This window comes from Cupressus sempervirens, chromosome 9 (genome assembly GCF_028749045.1).
Source record: "Cupressus sempervirens isolate cs-2001-9-10 chromosome 9, ASM2874904v1, whole genome shotgun sequence".
NCBI classification, from domain to species: domain Eukaryota; kingdom Viridiplantae; phylum Streptophyta; class Pinopsida; order Cupressales; family Cupressaceae; genus Cupressus; species Cupressus sempervirens.
In genome coordinates this window covers 568,461,098-568,473,292 of record NC_143126.1, presented here as the reverse complement: position 1 = coordinate 568,473,292, position 12,195 = coordinate 568,461,098, and the positions used below count along the sequence as shown (strand labels likewise).

The 12,195-nt window shown below is 34.3% G+C and overlaps 1 pseudogene; it reads left to right on the top strand.

Moving 5' to 3' along the window:
* The window catches only part of LOC149539938 (serine/threonine-protein kinase Aurora-1-like), a 62,430-nt pseudogene that overhangs the window by 38,688 nt on the left and 11,547 nt on the right, over window positions 1-12,195 (top strand).

The following is a 12,195-nucleotide window of genomic DNA, read 5'->3' as shown; positions in this document are numbered from 1 at the left end:
TGAGCCTAGAGTTGAGATTTGTAATGGTATGGCTTCAATGCTCAACTTTTGAAGGGTCTTTGTAGGAGTGCCTATCTTTGGTAGTTCTACCAATGTTTGTATGGCAACCTATTCCTTTTCCTTTGATGTATCCTCCTTCTCATCAAATTTTCCTTCCTCTACACTTGGTTGCTATAATGTATCACCTGCTGCTATAGGTGGTGGAAGCATCAAAATTTTAGTGCTAGTAGTTGTATAGGTGAAAGGTGGTTCCTTTGGTTTCACCTTTTCTCTTTGTGGTTCTACCACTACCTTTTGTAGTTCATCTACACTCACCACTATAGGGCTTGTGCATAACTATGCCTATAAAGTAGATTGGTGAAGGATCTTGGAGAGATCATCTGTAGTTAGGGGATTGATGTTCTAAGTTGAATTGTTAGGAACATCATTAATAGTTATTGTATCTGTAGGTGTGATGGTTATATGAGGAGGTCTGGGAGGTGGCATTTGTGTGACTTGCACACTCTATTCCTCTTCTTGCTACTATTCAGTTGTTGCCATAGTTTCTTCCTTTTGTGTTTCTTCCTCCTCACCTTTTTCTTTATCCTTCTCATCTTTCTTATCTTCCTCGTCTTTCTTCTTTTCTTCATTTTCTTCATTTTCTCTTGTTGTTGCTTCTTTCTCTTCCTCTTGCTTCTCTTCTTCTCCTTTCTTTCCTTCTATTTCCTTTCCCTTGGTACTAGCCTCTACCTTATTTGTTTCCTCTTCCTTGTCATCAGTTATTTTGTAAATTTTTTTTGACAATTGTGTGGATTTATTCACTACATCCTCAATCTTGTTTTGAAGGATGCTAAAGGCTCTATACTTAGGTGCAAATTTGCCACCATGTTTCTTATTATCCTTTTCTATTTGATGATTTTCCATGTCAAGCTTTACTTGAGCTAAGGTAGATTCTCTGATCTCCCTTTCCATTTTTAGACAATGATGCCATTTATTCTCAATTATCTCATATAGCTCTCTAGGCATGGTAGTGTCTAGCTCTAGAGGTGTATTTTTGAATTCAGCCATCATGGCATATACTGATTCTTCTACTTTATTTTTCTCTTCTCTACTGAGCTTATTAAAATAAGAGTCTTTAAATCATTTAAATCTACATTCCTAATCTTTTCACAAAGTTTTACAATTGCAAACTTTGGAGGATAGCTTACCACTCTAAATTGGTTGTGGTCCTCTGACTCTATTATCTCCTCATCATCTATGTCAGGCTATACCACATATTTTCTTCTCTTCTTTGGTTCTTCATTAGTGTGTTCACTACCCTTATTCTCTTTTTTTGCCTCTTTGGCCTTTTGTGTGGATGCCCTTGTAGTAGCCCTTGTTGTAGGTTTCTTTGGTTTTGCTTGAGTGGGCTTTGCTGCCTTTTTGGCCTTTGGCTGAGCTGTAGGCTGAGTTTTAGCCTTTCTTTTCTTTTGCTTAGCTTGATTAGGTGCTTCCTTAGCTTCTTCTTCCTCGACACCTTCCTCCTTTTCTTCTCCTAAGCCTTTTGTCAGTTACACTGGGTCTTGCCCTTGCTCTTCTTCTTCTTCACTTTCTCCATCTACTTCTTCTTCTTCTTCATCGCCTACTTCTCCTACAATATTTGCCCCAAGTTTCTTCTTCATATTCTTTACTCATTTGTCTTTCTTCTTGATAAAAAAAGTTTTCTTTAATTCAGTTTCAACTTTTGATTTGACAACATCATATGTGCCAAAGTGAGGACCTACCTTATATATTTCTTCTACAAGCAATGTGTGATTGCTGTTGAGGCTTCATCTATATCAAGCTCATATGCCAATGGCCTTAGCCATCTTACTCTTGGTATTATTGCATGTATGTAGGTATAATCAATGTCAACCAAAAAGCATATGCCTTTGATGTGTTTTTCAACTAGGGAAACTGGTATTCTCACCCTTTGATTCATGGATTTCTTAAAATCCTCAAAATAGCTTGTCATTTGGACCTCAAAATTGTCACCCATCTAATCAATGAACTCATTGATTTATGTAATTGCAGTTTTGTTAGGATTCCAATTCACCTTTCCAATAGAAGGAAACTCTTCCATAACATAAAATAATATGGAACCAAAATTGCATTGAGCACCTTTTGATCTCCTTATTGCTCCTAGGTTTTCATTTATTTGCTGTAACATTAATTCTAATAGATCATTTGTGTGATCTTTCTTTACCAATTTATAGGCTACATCAATGACTATACATGGCACGCTATTCAATTTGCTAGATTAGTAGAATTTGTGGGATATTACTCTTACATCAAAATCTAGAAGAGGATCAGTTACAGTGTCAATAGGCATACCCCTCTTATTCCATTTGGCTCCTACGTTTCTTTCAATGATTTCTTTGGAATCACTACATAGGGTCTTAGGCCAATCTAGGGTTGGAAAACCTGTAACCCTGTGTACTATCCTTTTTGTAATCTTTATTAGTCTAGTTTCCAACCAAAAACATCCATTTTGAATTTTTCTCAAGACAATTTGTATCCATTATGTTTTGAAACCAGTAGGGTAAACTAGGGCATTGGTCAAACCCTTTTTCTCAACAATTTGGAATTCGTCCTTCAGAATTTTATTTTCACATAGTTTATCATAGGCTTGGAATATCTCTAGATCACTTACTACACCTAACTTGTAGTTATAACACTTTCTCACGTCTTGCACCATAACAACTTTAGGTGAAATTATAGACAATGCGCCAGCTGGGTCATTTCTGTAGGCAACTTCTAGGATTGGCCTAAACTCAAGTTGTTTAACCTCATTACTAACTAACTAAACCTCATGGCCTTCCTTGCCTTTGGATTTTCTTGAACTAGAATTCATTATACTGAACTAGGCTTTAAATGTATTAAAAACTTTAATTCTATGTAGCTCAGCACTTGATAAATAACTTAGATTGTTGATATGTATGTTGAATCATTGTTGAGATTGATGCAAGTAGCTTCAAGGTTGTTGTATGATCACTTCTACTCTTTTCTCATCTTTTCTCTACATTCGAATGGCATGAAAATGATCAAAATTCGGCCTTATACCTGTCAAAACCTAGCATTAAATGCTTTGTGCATACAATTGTAAACTCGGCACTTGAAAGTTTCAACATGACTCAGCTGCCATTGTATTTTGTTTACTTGGCCTCCACTAGATTTCAACTTCACTTGGTTTCAACTATCAACTTGATCGTTATTAGAAAGTTGACATCCATTGGAGCTTTACTTGACATCTAAGGACAATTCAGCAGTATTGGCAAAAACATCAAATTTTGACTTGGGATCCTTGCTCATGTAGATTTCTTCCTTGCAATACTTCTTTTTTTTGGAACTAATGTATGATATAACTTTTTATATCCATCCCATACACCTATTCTTTCTTAGTTGGATGAAATGTGATCACTTGACCTCTTGGGTGACGTGATCTCTCCATTTGATGTGCTGCACTCATCTTTCTTCTTCCAAGGCTTGTTCATTTGCCCTCTTATTTGTTCAACATCAACCTTCTCTTTTCCTTTGTTTACTTCTATCTTGGGTGCTTTTGACTTTGTTGGGCAATTCCTACTGATATGACTAGTTTTCAAGCAACTAAAACATGTGGTTTGACTTAATCATCTATTTTAATTCACTCTAAAATGTGTCCTTATGCAATTTTTAGGAATGTGTCCATACTCCTGACAATAGTAACAGTTATACTTGGTGTTGTAGCCCCAATTGTGGTGATGACCATGGTTGTTTCCCCTTGCAAGTTGATAAGGTGTCCACATTGGCTTTGATCTGCATTCAAATGCTCTATGTCCATATTTTTTGTAGTTGTAGCAGTGACCTTGAAATCTTGGTGTTCTCATGGTCTTGGTTCTACATTCATATGCTTGATGTCCTTACTTTTTGCACTTTTAGGCTTATCATACTAATGACTCTTCTTGCTCTTGCATACATTAGAAATATGTCCCTTTTTACCATAGAAATGACAAGTACGTTTAGTATTCTTACCTTTATCACTCCTTTCTTTTGCAGTCTTAGATGATTCTCCTTGCTCAATGCTAGTGTAACCAATTCTTGAAGTATCATTAATAGCCCTTGGTGATTTCAGTAGTTGCTCAAAGTACTTGATAGCCTCATTGGGTTTTTTGAAGCTTTCTTCTATCTCCTTATCTCTTTTCAATTCATTTTGTAGTTGATCACTTTGTATCTTCAATGTACTGATCTCAATGTCTTTCGTATTTAGCTCATGATGAGCATTCATCATCTAGCTTAAGGTGTCCAACTGCATCTTTGAGATTCTTTCAAAATCAATTGTCTTTTTCTCCAATATATTGGTAAGATTTCTCTTATCATCTTCTATCATGACCTTTTCTTTAATGGATCTCTTCTTTTGTTCTGTCACTTCACAAAGCATTATGGCTTGTGACTCTTGTTCAAGCTTGAGTAATCTAATTTCTTCAGCTTGTGCTCTATTTTTCTCCATCATCAAATTCCTTGGAATATCCATTGAAAAATACTTGTGTGGTATCAATCTCCTTGTAGTATATGTCATTTTCAGCTATGGCTATATCCTTCCTTCTTTTCAAGAAATTTCTCAATTCTTCTCTGGCTTCCTCCAATTTATGTAGAGGAAGATGCACATCAATCACTTGATTGTTTATGATCTTCCCAAGTATGAAGAATTCCATCTTCAAACCTTTTCTCTAAGTTTTTAGGCTTCTCCTTATGAGAACCTAGTGCTTTGATACCAATTGTTGAAATATTCAAAATGAGAAGAGTACTTCTGAGAGGGGAGGGTGAATTAGAAGTAACTAATTTTTATTCTTTTCAACACATAACTAAAAGTAAACTACATGCATATGAATATTTAAGCAAACATGAAATAAAAGTATGCATCAACACATGACACCAAGAATTTGGTAATCTAGAGACCCTCTAGGAATAAGAAGGTAAAACTGAGGTGGGGATGATACCCACAAAAATTACTGCAGCAATAATTATTTGACCACTTCTAATGGTCTGCCCTATTAAATGACTACCTTGTTAAAGGCTTTACATTGTGTCAATAGTGACCTAGTTAAAGGATTTACAAACACATTACAAGAAGTGTCACCTTGTTAAAAGATTTACAATAGGTAGTTAAACCCACCTAATTCAATAGGATTTTCAATCACCTTCTCCAAAGGTTCTCCCACCTAGTTGTTAAGGTAAGCTATCAATATAGGATTTCCAACATCTAATACAATGGTGAGAAAGTATTAGAACAATGAACTTGATACTATGCAATCTTTAATTATTGGATTCAGGCACTTGATCTGCTCTCTCTTATGTGGCCCTTGCTTGATCTGATCTCTATTCTTATCCCTTGTCCTATTCTGATCAACTAAATGTGTAACTGCTACTCAATTCTCTAAATCTTTCAGACTTCACTCTGAATTTCACTATAGTTTACCCATACATTGTTCTCATCCACACTTACAATGGGGTTTTCATCCTCCTTTTAAAGATTATGAAGACTTAGGGTTAGGTATGGATCTACGATCCATAATGAATCTTAAGTTCCTAATCATTCCTTGCATTTTTCTCATTGGTTGCATGTCTTCTCCATTTTTCTAATTGGTTGTATGCTGATTACATAGGAAATGAAAAATATTTGATCTTATCCTTGTTCACCTTCAAAATCCTTCTATGTTAGCTCCAAAAATAGTTTACATCTAAGTTTGTGAGGGCAAAAACTCATATTTTTATTCTGTGTTACTCGAGACATACTGAACTACTAGTGCTCGGTACATATACTCTCCTAGTTTGCTTGGCACCAATTGTATTCAATATTTCTCGGTACATGTATGACTCTGGCTCACTTGGCATATAAAGCATTTTGACTTTCTCGACATCAACCGTGACTTGACACCTATATATCACTCAACACTTATATAATGATCAACACCTGAAGTCACTCGGCACCTGTTGGAGTTCTGGCTTGGCACACATTGTGACTCAGTGTACATAGTGTACTCAACATGTATAATAAAATTGGTTAAGTGTGTTGACACTCGATTGTCAAAACTATTCTAAAACCAACAATTACCAATACTAGGAAAATAATTCTAAACATAAAATAAAATGTACATGACAAGTGATCCAAACTTACACATAGAATTATTTGCGTTCTAGTTGGATATCAAGTTTTCTATCAATTGTAATTTTTACAACTTGGCAAGATCATATTCATGATCCTTCATAACAATTTTCCACTCACGATTAACTACCATACACAGTACATTGTTCAATCTTCTTGATTGGTAGAATTTGTGAGAAATTACTCTTAATGTGAACTCGATCATTAGATCTGTTGTGATAGAGATGGACATCCCTCATCTATTCCATTTGGCTTTTGTGTTTGCCTCAATTTCTTGACTTAGACATCACATGGTCTTCTTCTTGTCTAAAATGGGATACCTTGTAACCTTGTAAATCATCTTCTTTGTTATCTCCATGGGTCCATTTTCTAGCCATAACTTCATATCGTGGATCCTACTCAATACAACCTTGATCCATTCAATCTTAAAATTACTTGGAAAATCTAGGGCACAAGTTAACCCTTTCCTGTAAACAATTTTGAATTCATCCTTCAAATTAAAATAGCTTCATCACATTATTTATCATATGCTCCACGGATCTCATAATCACTAACCTCTCTAATTTTGCACATGTAGCAACTCCACACATCATAAATCATAATGACTTTTGGTGGTACCAATGATAACACACCCATTAAGTCACCTTTCATTTCAATCTCAGGAATAGCACAAAATTTAGGTGGAGGACAAGCATCACTCTTCACCAATTGAATGTTACTTACCTCTACTCCTTGGCTCTTTCCTATAGATGATAAAACTATCATTTTTCATTTTTAGGGTTTGAAAATTATTTTCTCTAGATAACTCAACACAACTCAAATCTTCACTCAATCAAATTTTCCCTAAATCGCATTGAAATCTCTTTTGCAAATCACTCAAATTGCTCTATTCCCTCAAAATCTATATGCAAGGTGGGAAAAAATGTCTTTAAATTTCCAATATAAATCTCTTTTCTTGAATTAGGGTCTCCATTAATGTTTTGTTCATGGGTAGGTGGAATCTAGTTGTCTCAGTTGGTATTGTGCCTCTAAACTATGTCTTCACTATACAACTCAGTCTATTCCATCTAACACAACATGTAAACCAATTTGGCATCTAAATTAGTGAGTCCATATTGTAGTGCTTGGTCAATATAAATTTTTTTACTTATAGTTTACAACTATTACATAGAGTTACTTCTGTACTTATACCTTTCATAGATCTGCTCCTTATGAAGACATGAACTTTAGCACATTTTTTATGTTAGTAATTGGTGTGACATATATCATTAAATATACAATTCCTTACATACCTTTCTTGATTAGTTTGAAATGATATGCTTACCTCCTCCATTGGATTGGGTGATCTTAGGTCTATTTAGTTTTTTGTTTACATCTTCTACCTTTTTCCTCCAAGTTTGGTTCATCTCCTTCCTTTTTTGTTCAAATTCCACTTTGCTTTTGATCTTGATGTGATCATGATTTGATGATGTTACTTGAGTCCTATAGTTTTTTCTTAAATGTCCAAACTTGTGACATTTGGAACATATATTCTTGCACTAGTACATTTGACCCCATTTTTAGACCAAAATTTTTGACCATCTATTAAAATGTTTTAGATTGGTTGAATTTTGCAAGGAATTTTTTTTTTTTTTAAAACCATGCCTGTGTTGGTCAAAATTTTGACCAACATGGGCTTCATCATGTTAAAATGTAAAAAGGTCGATTTACCCTAATTCATTGTTATTCGGCCATTGTGAGCAGTGTTTGGTATGTGAATTTTCTTACTATTTTCTTTATCTTCTTTGTGCGCACGATTTTGATGAATTTTGCTAATTTATGGCATATTATTTTATGATGAATAGATAACCTTGGTCACTTGTATAACCTTGTCAGTCATCACAATTTAGCTTTCTTCCATGTTGTATGATTTAAGTGTAAGAAGCAACACTCTTGTATATTCAAGTTAGTCTTAAGATAGGATTTCTAGTTTCTATTTCTTGTTCTCTTTTGTTCTTTTAGTCCCATTGCACATATGTTATAATTGACGATTTTAGGTGAAAATTGCAAAAAGAGGGTTAATTGTAAAAAAAGGGTAACATTCAACATTCAGGAAAAACATTGAGGGATTCATGTATAATTTATGAGGTAATTCACTAGATTTTATGGATTTCATAGCAGTACCCTATATAATTTAATGTGTATTCAACTCAAGGGTTTGTAGGTCTAGAATTAAGTTTAGATTTGTGGGTTGATGTTTCATCTATGAATTTGATTGATGGTCTTGTGTGTGTAGATGCCTCTGGGGTTTAAGCTTCAATTAAAATATGTTTGAGTCACCCCTACATTTGAAGGAGCAACTAGAAGATTCAATGGGCTGCTTGAAAGGGGAAAATATTTGAAGATGAAAAAATGAGTCAAGTGCATTCAACTCTGAGTTGTGCTCTTCATTCTTCAATGCAACATTTTTGATCCATGCCTCAACATGCTTTCAATCTTTGATCGTTGAGGCTAAGAAGGTTAGGCTCCTTTCATTGACATTGATATCCCATTTGGAGATGGAAAAAAATATTTTTTAATTCTTAACAAGACAATAGCAAAATCTCCAACTTCTCCAATTTGCAGATGAATGGGTGCAACCATAGATTGGGCAAGCACCATTAGCTGGAATGATAAAAAACCCTGAAATGATTTGTCACTTTCTTCCCATTTGTGTTCCACTATTAATATTTTTACTTTAATGGATATAGTGATGTCTTTCTTAAGTCCTTGTTCTTTATGAAATAATCATATCAACTACAAATTCACATTCATCGTGATTTCTTAACACAAAAAACTCCATCTTAAAAAACATGTGTGATAGTTTATTCTTTGTAATGTGCTAAAATATAACTTTCTCCTAGCTTTTACATCAATGACTTAGCTGTATTCTCAAGTTGGGAGTGATATCTTTGGTAGTTTTGGTTTTTTCTTTGATGAGGTGGCCTGGAATCTATTGCAGGCACCCATGCCAAGTCCCATATGGACTCCCCATTTGCATTTTGCACAATTTTTAGACCTGAAAGCTCTATTCCAATTTTGTTTAAACTCACACATGGGCCTTGGTTCTCCTACTACATTGTTCTAGGCCCACTCACATGCCCTAATTTGGTGGAGTGATTTGGAGCCATCTAAGTCCTATCCACATAGATTTTATACTTGAGACTCTATGCCTTGTGTTATCTCTCATACATGCAATTTTTTTTAAGCTCTCTTAGTGATTATTGGAGGTTACCAATTGTTTGGAGGTTAGTATTCCTTATGATCTAGAGTGTTTTATTTTGCACTCCCATGTGCACATGTCCTTAGAGACCATCATCTTTGTTCCTTTCTTGGACTAGGATTTGGGCAAAGCCTTGGGATTAGAGAGCCATATTAGTAATAATATGTTCTTATTGGAGGTTGGTGATGATTTCCATGTTTATAGTGATGACTATGCCATGCTCATTAATGAAGGAATTATTTTGGGGTTGACTATGTCTTTGTTAGCGCACAAATTTTATGGGCTTGTTGCATCATGCCACCCCCATTTTTGGATTGATATCCACATATTTTATGGGGAGACACCACTCATGGCCTTGGGAAGGCCATGTGGGAGCACTTTTTTGTGGTCCATGCTCTCCTTTTATTGTCATTTTTTAAATTGGTGGTGGGCTTTTTTAATAAATTAAATTTATTTCCCATTTAAATTCCCTTGAGCAGCTAAAAATTTGGAATTCTTGATTCCAAAGAGAAGCAACTTGGAGATTCATTTCCTTCCACTATTTAGACAACTATCCGCTCTGCTTCAGTCCACATGGCCATCATTTCCAAGGGATATGCAAACTCACCTTAGTGTTTGAATGAGTTGCTTCTCATGCAAGAAAGTGAGGCCAAAATTATCCCATTGTTCTACCAAGTCAAACATTCTAATCTTCGCAACATAGAAATAGGAGTTTACACTGAAGCTTTCATTAAATATAAACAGAAGGGTAGATACTTGGAGAAGCTTAACCAGTGGAAGGAAACCCTTCGATCTCTTTCACTTACAGCAAGGGAAGAGATGAATAGGTAATATTTTTACAATTGATATAGTCTCCTAAATTTCAACAAAAAAATCTCCAGACAACATTTTTGCATCCATTTTTAAATCTTCTATGGAATCATATTTAGACACAAAGCCGAACATCATAATTGTCTTTATCACGTTGAAAAGTCAAAAAAATGACTATAGAAATCAAGGAAAGCCTTACAAATCTCATCGGGATCATAAGAAACTCCACCACTAATCTTAATTTCCTCAATCTTCTCTCATTTCTACTTATGTCTGATTAGATTGAAAAAATAGTTGGTTCCTCTATCTCTCTCTTTTAACCAATTCATCCCAACCCTTATTCTTTGCCCTTTATGTTTGAAGTTTGGAACCTTTCTGAGTTCCCCTCTAGTCTTTCAAAGCTAATCCTTTATCATAGTATCATGTCTATCATCTTACCAAAATCCCTCTAATTTGTATAATTTCTCTTGAAATGCCTCCTCTACTTTGTTCCTATGACCCACAAATTGAGTAGACATTTTATTGCATATGTTAGTCATGAAAGTGGCCATCTTGATAATATCTACATCATACTCATCTTTAATCAAGGAAGAATTCAATTAATTTCTTCCCCCAGCCTTTGGAGCAAATAGAGACACAATTTATACTGATATGAGCATAATAGGGAGTGTTTGGATATGGCAATATTAGCACTTATTTATCACTGGGTGTTTTTTTTTTTCCAGCTTGCAATATGGCAATATTAGCACTCATTTATCAATGGGTGTTTGTTTTTTCCTAGTTTTCATAAAGTTTTGTTAAAGCATTATGGAATCCCCCCTCCTTTTCTATGAATGGTTTTAGTCTCCATTCAATTGTGTGAGAGGTTTCCTATCATCAATTTTTATTTTTTCCTTAACACTTCCAGCTAGAAAAGAATCCTTTGTTAATTTGGTCTCTGTCATACTTAGTTCATTGTTAACTGTGACTATCATCTTACAATATCTTCATTTTTTTTTACTTAAAACACATTTTACAAAGTTTTGGTTAAGTTTCTTATGTACTTTTGTTGTTTTAGTAATAGTGGCCAAGGCCAATTTTTGAGCTTTAAGCCTTTTCTGAGCATTGCCATCATTAGGTATTTCTTGGTGATTAAACTATCTATTTCAACTTTGCATCTCATTATCAATTTCAAAAATTTTGTACATAATTCTCCCAAAATGTTATCAAGACAATGCTTAAGTTATAAGTTATTATAAATAATACATTAACATAAAAATTTGGTAGTGTTAGTATTCTGATATATTATAATAATAACATGTTAGTGTTCTTAAGATAGTTTTAAGTTTTAGCCTCTCAATGAACAAATCAAGAAAAAAATAAACCTTGTGCTAAATAGGCTCAACAGTTAAACACATAAGATTTTAATATAATCATGTATCCATTGTAATGATTTATTCATTGAGAGGCTATTTTTCTTGAGTTTTATATTGATTTATTTGCTTTTGGGTGTTCTAGACTCAATTGTGAGGTCCATTTTGCATCAAAATGCACCCAACAAAAACTCTTGCAAAAATGTGTCCAAATTGAGAAGGCACGTTTAGATATGAAGTTTTGATACCATATAAGAGTCAAAATAGACTTAAGTCTATGCCTTAATGTAGAGAGAAAAGATGATATAGGAGGAAGAAATAAAGGTGAGATGATGTGTAGTGGCTAAATGACATTTTAAAGACCATTGAACATGCACAACTTGTTTCGAGAGTGCAAGGAGTCAATAGAAATTCCATAATAGAAAAAATGATTAATTGGAGCTAAAATTTTGCAACCTCACTTTTTAACATTGAAAATTAAATAGGAAAGTTAGTACATTAAGATGAAGATATCCAACTATTGCATCTGATGTTTTAATCCTTTACTTCTAGATGTGATAAAATTATGATAACAGTTGGTGGAAAGAATATATGTCAGAACGGATGGTTCTCGTTCTTTATGCATTTGAATTTTTCTACATATCTTTAAAAAT